The sequence below is a fragment of the Durio zibethinus genome, chromosome 5 (genome assembly GCF_047325235.1).
Source record: "Durio zibethinus cultivar Kanyao isolate XHJ-2024 chromosome 5, ASM4732523v1, whole genome shotgun sequence".
Lineage (NCBI taxonomy): Eukaryota > Viridiplantae > Streptophyta > Magnoliopsida > Malvales > Malvaceae > Durio > Durio zibethinus.
This window is the reverse complement of record NC_143166.1, coordinates 28,562,096-28,580,115: the sequence shown is the minus strand read 5'-3', so window position 1 is coordinate 28,580,115 and position 18,020 is coordinate 28,562,096. Positions and strand designations below refer to the sequence as shown.

Genomic DNA, 18,020 nt, shown 5'->3' with positions numbered 1-18,020 from the left:
TCAAATATATAATCAAGTTTATTTTTATATGTTAATCGAATTTAATTGAGTAAGTTCGAGTAGTTAAATTTTTATCTAAAATTAAATTCAAATTAAAAAATAAAATTTGATCAAATTCAAATAAAATTTTAAATTTCAAATTTAAAATCGAACTCAAATTTAAATATAATATTATCGATTGCATATTTGGTTAACGTTAAGTGATTAAAAAAAAAAGGAAAAGAAAGGAGAAGGGAAGGGGAAAACGGACACGGATGAAGGAACAACAAAGAAAATAATAAATTAAGAGGCCAGAAAATAGGACAGGAGTGAGAATCAATTTAATCGGAAGAGTAGAACATGAAGGAGTACGAAGGGGGTATAAGATGGAAGCAGGAATCTGTGGCAGCAGAGGAGATCAAACAACGTGAGATTTTAAGGGAAAAGGGGAAAAAAAAAGAGGAAGAAAGGAGATCGCATGTGATTTGGACCTCCTTTATCAGATTCAGATCAAAATCTCTATCGCAAGCCAACGAAGGGAGAAGAATGGAAGGAAAGGATCATCGATGATAAGGAGAAAAGAAAGCCAAGCCAACGTTAAGAAGGTTGTTTTATAAATTTTTTCTTAATTTTACTTTTTCTGAATTTCTTTTGTAGATTTTGTCATTTTTTTTTCTTTGTCAGAAAGTTGAAGAAAGCTGATGGAGGGATGCCAAGGGTCAGATTTGATCCAGTTGTCAGAGTATCCAGTTGTCGGGTAAGAGATTAAACTTCAAGGTGGGAGTTGCAAGACAGGCCATTTCAGAAACCCTTTATTTTGGTACGCATCTTTCCTCCTTTCTTTATTTCTTTTATGTATAAATAATACTATTAGTTTTTCCTTTTTTCGAAAGTAAATATCTAACCGTTAGCTTTGCGAACATGTTACATAGAGGCAATCTTATTTCGTATCTGTCTGCATAATCCTCAACCTATAACTTATTTCATTTATTTTGCTTTTATTTCTTTTGGTTTAATTGCTTATAAAATAAGTAATACTACTAATATAAGAGTAAAACGTGTTGGAATCTGTCCTGCACATTTTTTATTAAGGATTTGCTAATCTTTTAAATATTGGAAGTTGGCTTAAGGATCTATCGCATTATATTTTGCTAAGGTAGCGTTTGCTATATTTTGTAAAATCATTAATATAATGTAATCACCTATGTAATTGTATTATTTTAGTAATCTTATGTGATTTGAAATTACTTTTTTTTTGTAGGTATTAATTCTTAAAAATTAAACATCACTATATTTATTATTACTAAAAATCAAACATTATTTTATTTAAAAGTATAAAAATAACCATGGATTTTGTAATACTTACACAAGTTAATGATTTTTTAATATTGTTTTAAAGATAATAATTTATAATAATCTATAAAATATTAGTGAATTTTATTTATTATATAATAAAATATAAAGAAATTATGAAATTAATAAATATATTTGTTGATGGATAAACTAATTTTTATAATATAAATTATGTAAAAAAATTTTGAATTAGAAGATAAAAAAAAATCTATTAAATTTATAATAAGAGAAAAATAAAAAATTCAAAAATTATTTTTGAATTTTTTACCTTAAATATTAGAATGACAATATAAAAATTTATAATATAAAATAATTATAATCTTAAGAGCCAGTAAGATTTTAATTCATATATTAAATAAATAATATTAATTATTGTTAATTGTATATATTTCTTTGTTTCGATGATAAAAATTTTTCACTCTTTTAAATGGGAATTATGTCACTCTCTAAAATAATAATCTGATCACTTTCGGTAATTTAAGATTACGACCATATAGGATAACCAAATGCATATTAAACATAATAATTTAATTGTTATATGTAAATCACAACAACAACAAAAACACATTAAGCCTTATATCCTATATTCTGAGGTTGGCTACATGAAAAACCAAATAAGATAATCAAATTAGTTTGTAGTTTGAATCCTTTAGTGCCACTCATTTCTATCAACAATCATTTTTTTGTCTACTTTATTAACCATCATATCATTTTTTATTACTTGCATTCATATTTTTCGTAGTCTACCTTTAAATGTTTTGATCTCTTATAGATTTAGAGACTCGATTCTCCACAGCTAAGCCTACTTTTCACATGTCTAAACCATCACAAACAACCCTTTCTCATATTCTCTTCAATTCGTACTACCCTTAATTTTTTTCAAATCTCTTCATTTATAATTTTAATTCTTCTAGTCTTACAACGCATCCATCTGGCCATCTTCATCTCCGCTATATTTATTTTTTTCTCATGTTGTTTTTTAACAATCCAACACTCAGTTTCATACAGTAATGTAGGCCTTATAGTTGTTTTATATAACTTCACTTTTAACTTTAAAGACATATTGCGATCACACAACATACCCATGTATTTTGTCACCTCACCTATCCTACTTGAATCCTATGTTTGACATTTGTTTTCACCTCAGTTTCACTCTAAATAATTGATCCCAAATCTCGAAATTGGCTATTTTTCAATCTTTTCTCATCATTCAATTAATCACACTAATATCGACTTCTTTGTGATTATTAAACTTGCATTCCATATATTCAGTTAAAAATCTATTCAATTTAAAACCTAGAGACTCTAAGGTACTACTCCATGATTCTAATTTTACATTAAGGGTATCACAAGTTTTCGCAATTAAGATAATATTATCGATAAATAATATACACCATGGCACCTTATCTTGGATACGTTCAATGAGCCTGTCCATAACTAATGTAAAAAGAAAATGACTTTGTTCTAATCGTTGATATAATCCTAAGGTAATAAGGAAGCTATTTGTCATGCCCTAAACGTCATCACATTTGTTACCACTCTTTTATACATATATTTAACTATGTTGATGTATTTTAAAGGGATTTCTTTCTTCATTAAGACCCACATCGAAGAACTCTATCGTATGTTTTCTCCAAGTTAATAAATGCCTTATGTAGATTTTTCTTTCTCACTTGAACGCCCTCCAATAAAAGCCTCAAAAGGCGAATCGTCTCTGTTGTGAAGCATCTTAGTATAAACCAAAATTGGATTTCGAAAATAGTGACTTCACGTCACAACCTACATTCAATTACTCTCTAAAAAAGTTTCATAGAATGACTTATAAGTTTTATTTCTCGATAGTGTGAACAATCTTGTGTATCACTTTTATTATTGTATAAAGGCATAAGAGTGTTCTTCTTCCATTTTTTTGGTACCTTTTGGGTACGTCAAATTTTATTGAAAAGATCTGTCAATCATTTTCATACTTCAATTAGGATTCCATATGGTCTTACAGCTTTTTTTAATCTCATCTTTTTCAAAGCCTCTTTAACCACATAGTTTTTAATGTTACATTTAAACACATGATTTACATATTGAGAGGGTATGTTTAATACACCTATATCATGTTTAAAATTGCTATTAAAGAGATTATCAAAATAATCCCTCAATCTCTTTTTAATCTCCTTCTCTTTCACTAAAACTCTTTTATCATTGCCTTTGATACATCTAACGCCACTAAGATCTCAACTCTTTTTATCTCTTATCTTAGCAATTTTTAACAGTTCTTTTTCTCCAACTCATTTTTAGTTTTCTATATAACTCATCATGGATCCTACTATTTGAGTCTGGAATAGCCTTCTTGGTTTTCTTTTTTGCTATATTATACTTTCGATAACTCTGATCATCTTTATTATTCTATAAATTTTTATAATACTCCCATTTAGCTTTAATTGCCTTTTTCACATCCTTTTTCTACCATCAAGATTCTTTTCCTAATGATGCCTTACTCCTAGATTCCCCATGTGTCTTTTTAGCAACTCTTTGAATTTCGACTATAATATTTTTCCACATTACTTCTACATCCTTATCAAGTTTCTAATCAACTTTTTTTTATTAGTCTATCCCTCATCGTTGTCATTTTGTCCCCCTTCAAGTTCCACCACTTAATATGTGATTCATGACTCTAACATCTCTTCTTTGACCCCTTATGAATAGATCGAGTATTAATAGTTTATGTTGTGTGCTCTCACTTTCACACGGTACAACCTATACAATCCTTACAAATACTTCTATCTTCTTTCCTTGTAAAAAAGAAATCAATTTGACTAGCATTTGATCCACTCATAAATATCACAAAGTGTAACTTGGTTTTCTTAAAACATATGTTTAATATCATTAGGTCAAATGCAATAGCAAACTCTAGGATAGTCTCTTTGATTTCGTTTCTTTCTCCAAAGCTATATCTCCTATGTACCCTCTCAAAGTCATTACCATATGTGTTTACATGACCATTTATGTTTTCTCCAATAAACAACTTTTCTTCATATGGTGCAACTCATTATATGTAAATCACTATAATTTTAAAATAATCACTTTATACCAAAATATTTGTAGATGGACAGTATAACGTCAAACTATACCCCAATTAACTTTTTTTCATTGCAAGCGAAAGAGGGGACCGACTTGCCGTCCATCTAAACATAACCCAAAAATTAATGTTTCTAGACATCAAAACTGAGGATAGGCATAACCTGCTTTTTTTTCTTCGACAATTACCCTTCCATTTTTCCCCAAGCATTTCAAAGATCATGACATCAATAGAAAAAAAAACACACGCACACATGTGGGTGGTTTCCAATATTTTTCAAACTTGTACTAATCTAGATCTCGTTATATTATGTATATTCTATAATAGAAAAACAATATTCAAATCTATTAAGATAAAAAAAAAATTGACAAACTCAACCTTTTTTTTTTTTTTTTGAATGAAGTCCACCTCACCCAATCTGAAAGCTGAGATCAAGCCCAAATAATAATGCGTTTGTTGTTGTACACAATTCGGCATGTGCTAACGGCTATTTATATATGACTTGTCAATCTAAGTCATCGTGACTCTTAATATCAGTGTATTTTTGGCAGGGAGGACTGGCGTCATATATAAATATATAAATATATTTAACACTGAAATTAAATAATAAATATTGACCATCATTTTAGTATTTATGCACCTTGTTTTCTATAAACCTTTATTTATTATTTCTGTATTATTTTTGTGTTCGAAGAGTTATATTCACTAGAATGAGAAAATATTATTTAGAGATGTTATATTTATATATTGAAAATTCTAACTAATTTAAAAAAAAAAATTGTTATAGATATCATAATTGTATCATAATTCTCGATACATGTTAAAAGAAAAGAAATTTTAATTCATTAACTTTTAAAAGATATTATACAAAAATGTTTTATTTTCAAAGAATTTTGTCTAATTTCTTGAAAGAATTTCAAATGATATTATAATTTTATCGCAATCTTAAATATTATTCTAATTATAATATTATAATTTTTAATATTTGTTTGATTATAATATTACAAAATATTACAAAATATTACATTAATAGTTTAGTTAAATAAACCCAAATCAACCGTATTTTGGCTGCTTTTTGTTTCTAATGCATTAAAATGGAGAAAAACTAGATTTAAAATGAATAGCTAAAAATAAATAAAAGACTTCCCAATGATTATAGACAACAAAATATTATATAGCAATTAGGAATATTATTTTTTTTAAAAGCACATTTATAATAAATATTACATTTATATAATTAATAAAATAAATAATTATTATACCACTAAATAATCAATTAATAAACAATAATTTAACTAAATATTATTCAAAGTCACACCCAATAAACTTAAACCAAAAAACTCAAAATTCTAAAGCTTTCTTATTGCTGCTAAGGCAAGGCCTCATTAAAAGCAATTAGGTATACTATTACTAACTGTTGATGTTTGTACTGTCGGCTAAAGCAATGCAAGGGGGAATACTAACTCACCTTCGTTGGCGATTGGCGCTGGAAGTAAATTAAGTGCTTTATTAAAAACTCAACAGTCTTAAAAATTCGGAAAGCAAACTCTTTTTTTTTTTTTTTATGGTATGTTTTATAAGATTATTATAATAATATAATCATCAAGGTGATTTTATCATAATTCGAAATTATTTTATTTGGTTAATAAACATTAATTTAAAATAAAATATTATTTTATTTAAAAGTATGAAAATAATTATACATATTATAATGTTATATAAAATGATGATTTTAATATTGTTTAAAGATAATAATTTATAAAATATTAGTAATATTTTATATTTTATGATAAAATATAATTAAATTAATAAATATATTTTTTTATAGATAAATTATTTTTTATAATATAAATTATGTAAAAAATATTTGAATTAAAAAATAAAATTAATCTATTAAATTCATAATAAAAGAAAAATAAAAGGATTATATTATATATAAATATTAAAATAAGTAAAAAAAAAAATTATTTTTGAACTTGCTTCAATAAATGACAACATTTCACCTACAATTATTGTAATAAAAAAATTAATCAATCACAATTTAAAATTATGTGAGATTTCTAAAAAATTTATGTGAAGTCCATAGTAACAAGTGGTGGACTCCTACACAATTATTTATTGTGATTATACAATTATAGTACTTAAGTAAAAATAATTATAGGTGATAAGCTCCTATAATAAATATTAATTAGAAAATATAAAATTTATAATTATAAAATAATCACAATTTTAAGAGAAAACAATTTTTAAATAAATAATATTAATTATTATTAATTTTACATATCACTTCATTTAGATAAGAAAAGTTTTTCATAAGAATTAAATCATCATCCCAAATAATAATTTAATCATACTTATTCATTCAAGATCATTGTCAACTAAGATCCTTTCAAACATAATAATCTAATTACCATATATAAATCACATGATTTTTGGAGTGATTACAAATACTAAACACTACCTAAGAGATAAAATCTTTCTAAAAAATTATACAAGCTGATCCAATGCTTCAAGTTCATCACCCCCGGAAAAGAATGATAACAGGAGCATCAAATAATAATGTTCATAAACAGTTGGTTCAAAAGTATTTCTTTTTTCTTTTATTCAGATTTTGAGTCGTTCTGTCAATCATATTCCTAATCTTTTAAGCGACAACTAATATATATATATATATATATATATATATATATATATAAATGAATTTCCCGAAATTATATACCAAGACAATGTATTATTTTGACAATAAATGAGAAGATCAATGAACTCCTTTACAAATATTAAACGATGTAATGTTTTGGGCAATGCCCCTTCTGTCACCTATGATAAACATAAAAAATTAAAAGAAAGAGAGAAAAAAAGAGGTGCCCAAAAAATATATCGTTTAGAACGCAGCAGTTTTGAGCTCGTCTTCAAGAATCTCCTCTAGCAGTAACTGGGACTCTTCCATCAATCCAGGGCTTAATCTGAACATTAATACACAAAATTCCATTTCATTGAGAGCCCCATCACCATCGAGATCACCTTCTCTCACCATGCTTACAAGCTCATCGTCTTTTAAATCTTGCAATCCCAGCATTGCCGCATTCCTCTTTAAGCTCTCCACAGTGATGACCCCTTTGTCTTTGTCCATCAGCAGCTTGAACCCGTTACACAGCTCCCTCATCAGCCCTTCTCCGCCCAGCTTCTCAGCCATCGCTGGCAATAAATCCTCGAAATCAGGAGCTGTTTTACCAATCCCTGCCATTAATCCTTGGATGGATTATGAAGCTTGCAGACTAATGACTATGATTTCTTCAAAGGATGTTCTTGTATTTTGAGATGTATTGGGTATTTTAAGCAGGAACTATATATAGGAGGGAGAAGATCAGGTAAAGAGGTTTTTCTCGGAAAGAGGATGGGTTATGTTTTCCCTATGTATGACAGCTAAGGAACACATAACTTTACCATGGGTAGGCTTTCATTCTTGCAGAGCTGGAACTCCCTCCGTTTCGGAGAAGTTGTTATCAAGGGTACTTTTTAAATATTTTTGGAATTTTTAATGTTTGCTCTGTCTGCTTTTGAATTGAGATACAATCTTAGAGGGCAAAATAGCTTTATCAAGGGTAATTGTTGTAATTTAGGTTAAAGCTTCTTTGGCTATGTGAACCTCCTGAGGGTCCGATTTGGCTTTTTGGTTTGACTTTTGTCATATGGATGGAGGGTTGGTTTGTCGGTTGCAAGAATTGACTTCGTTCTCATACAATACAAGCGAAAGATGGATGAACTTCTTTTCTATTTTTCTTGGAAAATTGATTGTAAATTGCAATTGAGAAAATACCCAATTCTTTGTCAAATCAAGAATGCATGGGAAAAATTTTATTGTTCATCTTCCTCGACAGACAATCAACAATAGAGGTGAATTCGAATTATATATATATATATATATATATATAAATGGATTAAATATTGGAATATTTGAAGTTGTGGTGGTGGTACTGCGGTCAGAAAGCTTGTCGTGCCTTTTTATCCAAACCAAACTTTCCTTCGAGGAACTTTCATTTTCTTTTCCCTATTCATTTTTTTCTTTCTCGAGAAGAAAGCAAATGATAAATTGCTTTTGTTCTTCAAGAAAACTATTTCGCGTTTTGATTTTTATGGATTTTTCTAAGCAAATTGCTAAAAACAACCAAAATGTCATAAAATTACAGCTGTGTAAAGTTGGTGAACATAAAACGTGAGCTAAGCACAAATTCATTTTAGATTTTTAAGTTTTGATTGGTTTTGCATTAATTAAATAATTATTTATTATTTTATTTAAATTTAATTTTTAAATTGAACAAAAATTAATTAACTGTTATGTCTGAATAATTATGTCTACTCAACTGAAAAGTTTAATTTGGATAGACAAGTATATCATTATAAATAGATAGTTTTGTGTGCATATACATTTATATCTTTACAAATAAACAAATATTTATTTTATATTATAAAACTAATTGTTTGATTTTCTGAAAAGAAAAAAAAAAGATACACAAGCAATTTATATGAACATTCCATCCTCCTCTAAATAACTCTTGCATTTCTTCTTTAATATTTTACTGTAAAATTTTTTATAAAAGTTTGATGTTCTCATTATACTTCAATGAATACTCAATGAATTAATTTCATTATTACAAAACTTAATCAATCACTAAATCTTATTATATTTACGAGATTTTTTAGATATCTAATAAATAAATAATATGATGGAGGCAATGAAATCTTACAAATAATAATATTATTATACGCCTTGAAACATTTTTTTAAATATCAGATTTTCCAAAAATTGTTCTTATAATTTGAAGATCCAAAAGTAGATGTAAGAGTTAAAAGAATTGGGACAGAAACGTAAACCAAATTGTTAGCGCACGCAGAACAATTCCCACCACAGTAATTCAATGATCTACAATATTGGAAATCCTTTGGAACATTCCTTAATTCATAAAAAGCAAAGTATCCGATATTGCAAAAGCTTTCACATTTCCGACAAGAGAAAGTAAAGCTTGTGTGAATGCATATAACATTGAAATTTTGTCAACAAAAATAAAAATGGTAGAAGCAAACGCATGACAATTGATGATTCCTTTTTAGGGAAGGCAAAGAGAGGAAATACTGACTTAAGAAAAACTAGGAAAGTAGCACGAATAATCCCCCCCTTTTTCTGCCAACTTATACGTGTGTAGACGCGTTTAAGCTAAATTGCTAACGCCTGTGTCACCGTCTTTTTTGTAATAAACAAAGTTAACGCGACAAAATTTATATAAAATTTATAAAGTTTTTCAAAAAAATAATTTAATTAAAAATTTAAATCAATAAATTGATAGAATTTAATATAAAAAATTATTAAAAATATTATTTATAATTCTAATTTGATCAATATTTATTCAACAATAAATATTTTATTATTATTATTTGTTAAAAATATCTATTTAAAAATATATATCAAATTTTATTAAAAAATTTTTGAAATTTTATATACTTAATTTATATAACGAAATTTTTATTTTTGAATTTTTATTTAATTATTTTTAATAAAAAATTTCATAAATTTTATTTGATGCAAGTCTTTTCCGCGCAAATGGTGCTCACCTTATTGGTGGAGGGAGTTCCTTTTCAGACTTCTTAGTCGTCATTTTACAACTTTGATGTATATTTTAAAATTTAATAGTCTGAAAGAAGTTTCTATTTGGAAGATGTGAATTTAGAATTATTCACAACATTTCCTATCTGATTGTCTTTTTGTTTCTAATTTCCGATGCTTTTTAAATTTAAAATACAACACAGCCCAGCAAGAAGCTTCTCATTTACGATTTAAAGATTAAAGAATTTGTCCCTAGTTGTAAGCTTAGCGAGAAATGAACGAATTGATAGGCCGTAAGCTGACCAAAATTGAGATTCCGCTTTAAGTTTTGAAGTCTTTGTATGCGGTGTCCCTGACCAAAATATATATTTTTTAAAAATTGTTGGAACCAGCTAACTTGGGTATTGAAAGTCAAAACCCATCCTGCGAGATCACTCTCCCTACGTTTAAGAATATTTGGACGAGTGGTGAAATTTATTTTATTGAAATTAAAATTAATAATTATAGATAACAATAGTTATTATAATGATAAAATTAAAATCAATAACATAATATATGTTTGAATGTAAATACAATGATATTGATAAGATGAAATGTAATGAGTAAAAATATAATCATTGAGGATATTCAATTAAAGTTTGTATGTAATGAAAATTTTAAAATATTTATCATTTATGAAGTTAATATATAATTAAAAAAAACCAAAATTATTTTTATATCAAATAAAAACTTTTTAATAAATAAAAATAATAGTGATATATCAAATAATTATTTTTTTAGAAAAATTGATACTAATATATTTACATAAAATGAATCTTCAAAAAGAAGTGTTTAATTATTTATTTTTTATATTTATTTATATGATAATTTTTATATAAAAATAATTATTATTTCAAAAGATAATAATATATTTATCATATAAAAAATAATTAATATTTATTGTCTTTCTCATTTATGTAAATATTTATTTTAGTTTACTCATATTGATTACAAAGATATTTGTTTTTATTTATTAATTTTTTATTTGATTATAAAATTTATTATTTTTTTATTTATTCCATTTTAATTATTTAATAATTATATTTTATTATATAATTATAAAAATATTTACTGTATTAAATTAATAAAATATAATCATAATTATAGTTATAATTATAATTATACAACGGAGAAGAAAAGCTACATACATTAAAGCAGCGGCTTTTCTGAAAAGGTAAGAACGATGGAAGTGGGTTTTTCCATTCGAACACAAGGTTCCAGTAAAATTTTAGTTACAGTGCAGTGAAAATCGGTTTTGTCTGAGATATGTATCATATAAACTGAACTAAAAGTTGTGTTCTTTTTGTGCCTCTAAAAAGAAACAAAAATCAAAGGGTTTTTTTTTTATTTATTTATTTTTAAATAGGCCATCCCCTTTCTTAAAATAAAACAATCTTAACTTATAAGTTGGAAATTTTTTCATGTCAAAAAAATTGATAAAATCAATCCAAAAAATAAATTTATATATGCCGTATCAATTTATCATCTCCTTGTGTGTTAATTTTTATAATTTAATAAATAGAAATGAAAGACATGAAGGAAACAGAATTTTTAAGTTCAAAAACCACATGGAATGAAACATTATGGGTATGAATTTTCATTGTTTCAGATACAACTACCAAGTAAAGATGTCTAAAAAAATTAACAATAAAATATGAATTAACAATTAAAAAATTTATCAAATATACTGATAACGATATATTTTTTTTAATTTCACAAGTGAGATTAGATGGTAACATCTATTTTTTTAATATATATTTAAAAATAAAAAATATTTAAAATAAAATAAAATATGTATCATTATTTTAATTTTGTTTGTGAAATTAAAAAATCTCACAACTAATTAATAATTTCTCTAATAACTAAAACATCTTGAACATAAATTAATAGGTTTTTTTCTTTTTTCAACACATTTAAACTACCCACGTAACTTTAAACATATCTCAAATACACGTCAACTTAGTAAATATTAAATTTAATTTAATTCAAATAATAAAAAGAAAAAACTTAATGACAAGTAATGGATTTTATAAATAGATGATTTGTTTTATAAACCATCAACAAGTAAGGGAGAAAAAGGAAGAAAAGAAGGACGTTTTCGCTTTTGTAATTTAGGATGGTAGGAAACGCGTGGGCTTATTATACGATTTGTTGTGTTTCTATTGTAGTATAACGAGAAACACATGAAAATATTATAATGAAATTGTATGTGATTGTAACAAATTTTCATTGAATTTTATTTTGGTGTCCTTTTTTTTTTGTTTTGAAAACTTTTCACATAAAATCTTGTGTTGTTATTTTTCATTTTTTGTTGGTATTGATATTTTCTGTGAAAATAGATTCAAGTGGTGAGGGATTCAATGCTACTAAAGGAATTCAAGAGTATTCAAGTATATCATATTGTTTATGCATTGTGTTGTTATTTTTCATATTTCTTGTTAATGTTTGATATTTTCTATGAAACTAGATTTCGATGTGAGGGATTCATAACTATTCAAGTATATTAATATTGTTTATGTATACGAAAATGATGTTAGTTTTCATGTAAATTCTTGATAACAAAGTGATGAATTTGACATTATTTTTTATGCACCAAATTAATAACTAAAAAGTAAAAATAATTTTTAAAAAAAACTCAATCTTTAAGATTTTATTCAAATCAATTGTACTTTATAACAATTATAAGTTGGCCTTCACATAAAGTAATCAATTCTTAAGTGATGATGATTGTTGGTGTCAAGCTTCGAACTGAGAGATAAAACTCTGAAATTAGAAGATAAAAAGAGCAATTAAGAGCAAATGGAAGAAGTATTCTCTGTGTTTACACTATGATACTCAAGTTAGAAGTCAATTATGGAAGGTCAAAATGAGAATAAAAGGTACAGAAAAGAGAAGAAAAAGTAGGATGATTAGATAGTACTTGGATGACCTTATTTATAGATAAAAAGTGAGGGGTTTATAGGGTAAATAGGCGACACGGTTAAGCTGATGTGACACTATACATGTTAGGTCGGCCTAAAAATCAAAAATGCTTTTGGCTGTTTACTGATAGTCTCTAATAAGAGAAAAGATCATTTTACCCTTTGGACCTAAAAATATCCCTAATAATTTATCCCCTATCGAGCAATTTAAGTATTAGACTATAGAGTGTAAAATTTAGCCGATTGGGTATATGTCAACCTAATATGTGCTCGACGATGCCAAGCTTGACCTTGCACATGGGTTTTGAATTATACACTTAATTAGTCTATCTTAGGGTTACTGTGACCTAGTGTTAAGGTAAGCCAAAGTTGGACCAAGTGAGCTTATGAATAATTATCGATGTGATTTATGTGTCCAACATGGTATGGATTGATGTGAGATTTATGTTTTTCTTTTCATGTTAGAATTTGATCTTTTGGTTTAACACGAGGTTGACCTGGTGTTTGACCTGTTTGGCTAGTCTGGCCTAGGTTTTCAATCGATTTGAACAAGTAAAATGATTGATTTACCCTTTTGTTGTCTGAAAATTGCATTTAATGAGAAGAGAGAAAATTAGACGGTAAAAACCCAAGGTTAAGAATGCAAATGGTCATTTTTATTAAACGTTTGAGACATGTGGCATGATCTAGAGTGTTCATTTTATCTCTGCGTTGGCTATATAAAAAGCCTTTTGGGGCTTTTATTTTTTTACTTTATAGCTTTCTTGCTCCCAAACCAGTCTAATTTAACCAACCTGAAATTTTTTTAGTTTTTTTCAACCGATTTTTTTCTTTATTTTTCCTAGTTACATTTCTTTATTCTTTGTCTTTTATCATTTCTTTTTTTTATTTTAGAAAGAATGGTGTTGGGAATTATAGGGTGGAACCTAAATGAAGTCAGTTCAATGTTCGAGCAATAGATGACTTAATCCATTTTTTTATTACGAGGAAAAACTACTCTAAATCTGCCTTTTAATTGAACCCAATGGCAAAGAAAAATCATAAAAGAATTGAAGATAATGTTCATGCAAGGGAAAAACGAATTTATGATGGGATACACAAGCTTGTGGCTGCAATTGACTTCAAGCTTAAAAATACTCTGGCTTCTATATCTAAGGTCAATCCAACTCCTTCAGTTGACCTTTCTTCTTCCTCTTCTATTCCCCTTCTTTATTTTAAGCCCTCTTTTACTCTTTTTACTTTTTTCCATGTACCTTTTAAACTAATCTTGATTCTTGTCCCTTATTTTTTCCCATTGTTTGAAAAATCTCTTTGCTTTTCTTTTTCTTCCTCTAATATTGTGATGGTCTCTGCTATTGCTCGAGTATGAAATTTTATTTTTATAGAATTTAAGTCTTCTGAAAATGAGTATTATAAAGGTAAAGAGGATTTTAACGAGGAACGAAAAAAGAGATTCGACCAAGCTGAGGAGAGAGTGAATGGGAGGAAAAGGTCTTCTCAAATTTAAACAACTTAGCCCAGATTCCTTTTTTACACTCATTATAGTTTAGGTTTAGTCCTTAAAGATATGATAAAAAGTTTGAAAAGTAAGGCTAATCTCAATGACTATCTTAACATGTGCTCTATTCATCACGTTCGATCTTTGAAGGTTAACTTTGACCTATCAAATAAGGGATACAATGTGTTAGCATTAACCAGTGAGGACCAGATCACTTCTTCTTTACAAGATCACTAGATTTTGGTGTATTAGGACTTCATAATAGCTGGTTTAAGGTTTCCTTTACATTTTTTTATTGTCAAATTTTTTAATTCCTATAATTTGACTATCACTTAGTTCATTCCAAATTTTTTTTGTACATAATAGCTTTCATTATTCTTTGTATAAAGTTAGATATTCTTTCAACCATCACTTTATTTAGGAAAATTTTCATATTTATGAAGCACCTCTATGATAAGAGCAAACTTTATGTTATAGTTAGGCTAGCTAAGAAAATCTTCTTGGATTGTCCAAGTTTAATAAAGCATTGAAAGTTGCTCTTTCTTTGCATCAAGAAGATGGATGATCAAGGAAAGCTCGATCCTTTTCTATTTTATTAGGGTCTCATTAGGTGATTGGCCTCAGTGGCTTTGGCCATCTGAGCTTAGGATCATTTTCTATTTGAATCAGAATTTCCTTTCTATAGGTATTTAGTGCTATGTAGTTCATTGTTTGTTTGAGCTCTTGGTCCTATGGTACCCTTAATGTCTCCCTTTTAAAGGAGGATCATAGATTACCTTGCCTTTTTTCCAACTAAATATAAAAGATGCACTTTTCTTACCTTGACCGTCGATGAAGGGGGATGAGCCTCTCTCACCTCGATTTTTTATTGTAGCTTTAACATTGATTTTTTTTTACAACAAAGAGCATGTTGATTAATGTTTTTAGGCGGTTCAAAGGAGAGTGTAAACTTCAAGTGGTACTCTTTGTGATTGAGTCCATTAATGATGACAGCTACCACGGTTGTTTGTTTTAAATCTTTCACTTGTAGAGCTTTTGTATTAAAACTCGTAGCATAGCCTTTTAGAGACCCATTTCTACCTTGATGGATAGACATCAGGCTTAGAGTAGTTTTTTTAGTTCGCCTATTGCTTACAAATTGAGACAAAAAGAGTGATTGAGCTCTTAAAAGTAGTAATGGATCTTAGTTTCAAACTACAAAACTAAGACTGAGTTGTCCTTTTGAAAGTGGTTGTCAATTTTTTACATTTGATAGCCTCACCTATTACCTGCATCATTATATTAGTTTTATAAAGTTTCAAATGATCAAAGAGATCAATTATACCATCGTATATTTTCAAAGTCAGTATCTTGAATCCCTTTGGGGCATGGTTCTGTCAATCTCTTGAGAAAAGGGTAAAGTCTCTAGGAATTTCAATTCATCCTTAAAAGCCACAACTTTTCCTTTTGACTCATTCTCTTTTGCTTGCATCTGAGCTTCAAGGTCTTTGTTTTATTGGGGTTCGGGAATAGGTTATTTTGTTTTTTGGATGGTTGATACAGAGGTGTGTGAGTGATAGAGGTCGGTTGTTGGTGTAGGCTCTTTTTCTCAAGAGGCTGAAGATGCCTCAATGTTTTCGTGGCTCGGTTGTCTTTCTATTGGTTATCTTTTAAAAATGACTAAGTCAGGTACTTTAGAGGTTTTTGGTGGGGTTATAACTTGGAGCATTTATTTCAGGGCTTATATTCGTTCGTTTAGAGCTAGAAATTGTTCCATTTTTAGGCCTGTTGAAGTGTAGGTCAGTCTCTAGGTTGGTTAGTGTGGGTTTTTATTCCAGTTGGGACAACTGGCTGTCCTTCCTTGGGAACTCTCTTTTTAGGCAACATAATGTTTAGCTTGGCTAAAAAATGTATAACTCCTACTTTATGCTCAAATGTTGGTGCCGAGCTTTGAGTAAAGAGATAAAACCTTGAAATCACAAGAGTGTTCCTTGCATTTATACTTCAATACTTAAGTTAGAGATCGACTATGAAAGATTAGAAAGAGAGTAAAAGGTAAAGTAAAATAAAAGCAAGATAGATAAATAATACTTAGATGACTTTATTTATAGATGAAAGATAATAAATTTGTGGAGTAAATTAGTGACGTGACTGAGCTGACATGACATTATACATGCTAGATCGACTTGAAATGTCAGGTTAATCCAAAAATTGAAAATGCCCTTAACTATCTGTTAACAATCTTTAATAAAAGAAAAGACCATTTTACCTTTGAACTCAAAAATACTTTTAACAATGATAAATATAAATAATTATTATTACTTTATAAATAATCTTAAAAGATAAATAAATAAATATTTTAAGATAATTCTAAATAATAAATAAAATAATAACATAAATTATAAGATAAAATATTAAGACAACACTAATTAAATATCTTCAAATTGTAAAGGCTCGTAACACTATTTACGGTTAGCTTTATGCCAATTATTTTGTAACGTTTTGTAGGGAGCTTTTGAAATGAAGTTTAAAATCTAGTTTGCATGAGTTTTTGAAAATTTTTCAGCAAGGTTAATTTTAGGGATAGCAAATTTACACAAAATCATCAAATTTCGATTCGATCTGATTTTATAAGATAATTTTTTAAATATTGGGTTTTGAGTTAGGTTAATTTTTTTAAAAATTAAAGTCAAGTCAAAGTCAGATTTTAGATAAATTTGTCCAAACTTGACCCAATATATATATATATATAATATTTTTATTATTTATTTATTTTTATATTATATATATTATATTAATAAAATTATTATTTAATATCTTAATTTAAGATATTTAACTTAATAAAAATACTATATTTATGTATAATTAAGATGTAATTTATATTAAAAAGTAATATTTTATAAATATTATATAAAATTAAAATTATTAAATTAATTTTGAATCAAATTTATTATAATTTTATATATATGAGTCTAATATAAAAATAACAATATTTTAATATCAAATTGGAATTAATCTAAATTTTATAAAATCATGTTGGAATGGAGACAAACAAAACTCATGCTACGTCATTGCTATTCAAGTTTAAACTAAAGACGGGAAGGATCGGTCCGCAAGTGGACATTACAATTCATGTTTTGTGTCATGTCTTGTATAGTATTTAACACGTGTAATGACATGAATTATTAAAATACGAATATAATAAAAATTATAAAATATATTTAAAATTTAAATATAAATACAACATATTTATTATATGTGTTACACGTAATACGATATGATTAATATATATAATTAATTTGTTTAAATACGATATAACTAATATAAATATACATGAATATATATAACTAACACAATATATACAAGAAGATAACTAAAATAATAAATAACTATAAATTATTTATCATTTATAACTTAATAAACTTGACATATTAATAATATAAAAAAAACTTACATATTAAAAAAATTAAAAAAATTTAATATCCATTTAATATGTATTTAATATATATATATATATTAATATATATTACATAATTATATAAATTTTTAGTATCAAATTCAAATTTTAAACTATTAAAGATT

The 18,020-nt window shown here is 26.9% G+C and overlaps 1 pseudogene; it reads right to left on the bottom strand.

Moving 5' to 3' along the window:
• Nucleotides 1–7,113: 7,113 nt before the first annotated feature.
• On the bottom strand, nt 7,114–8,260 carry LOC111282146 (calcium-binding protein KRP1 pseudogene; annotated as a pseudogene).
• Nucleotides 8,261–18,020: the final 9,760 nt, after the last annotated feature.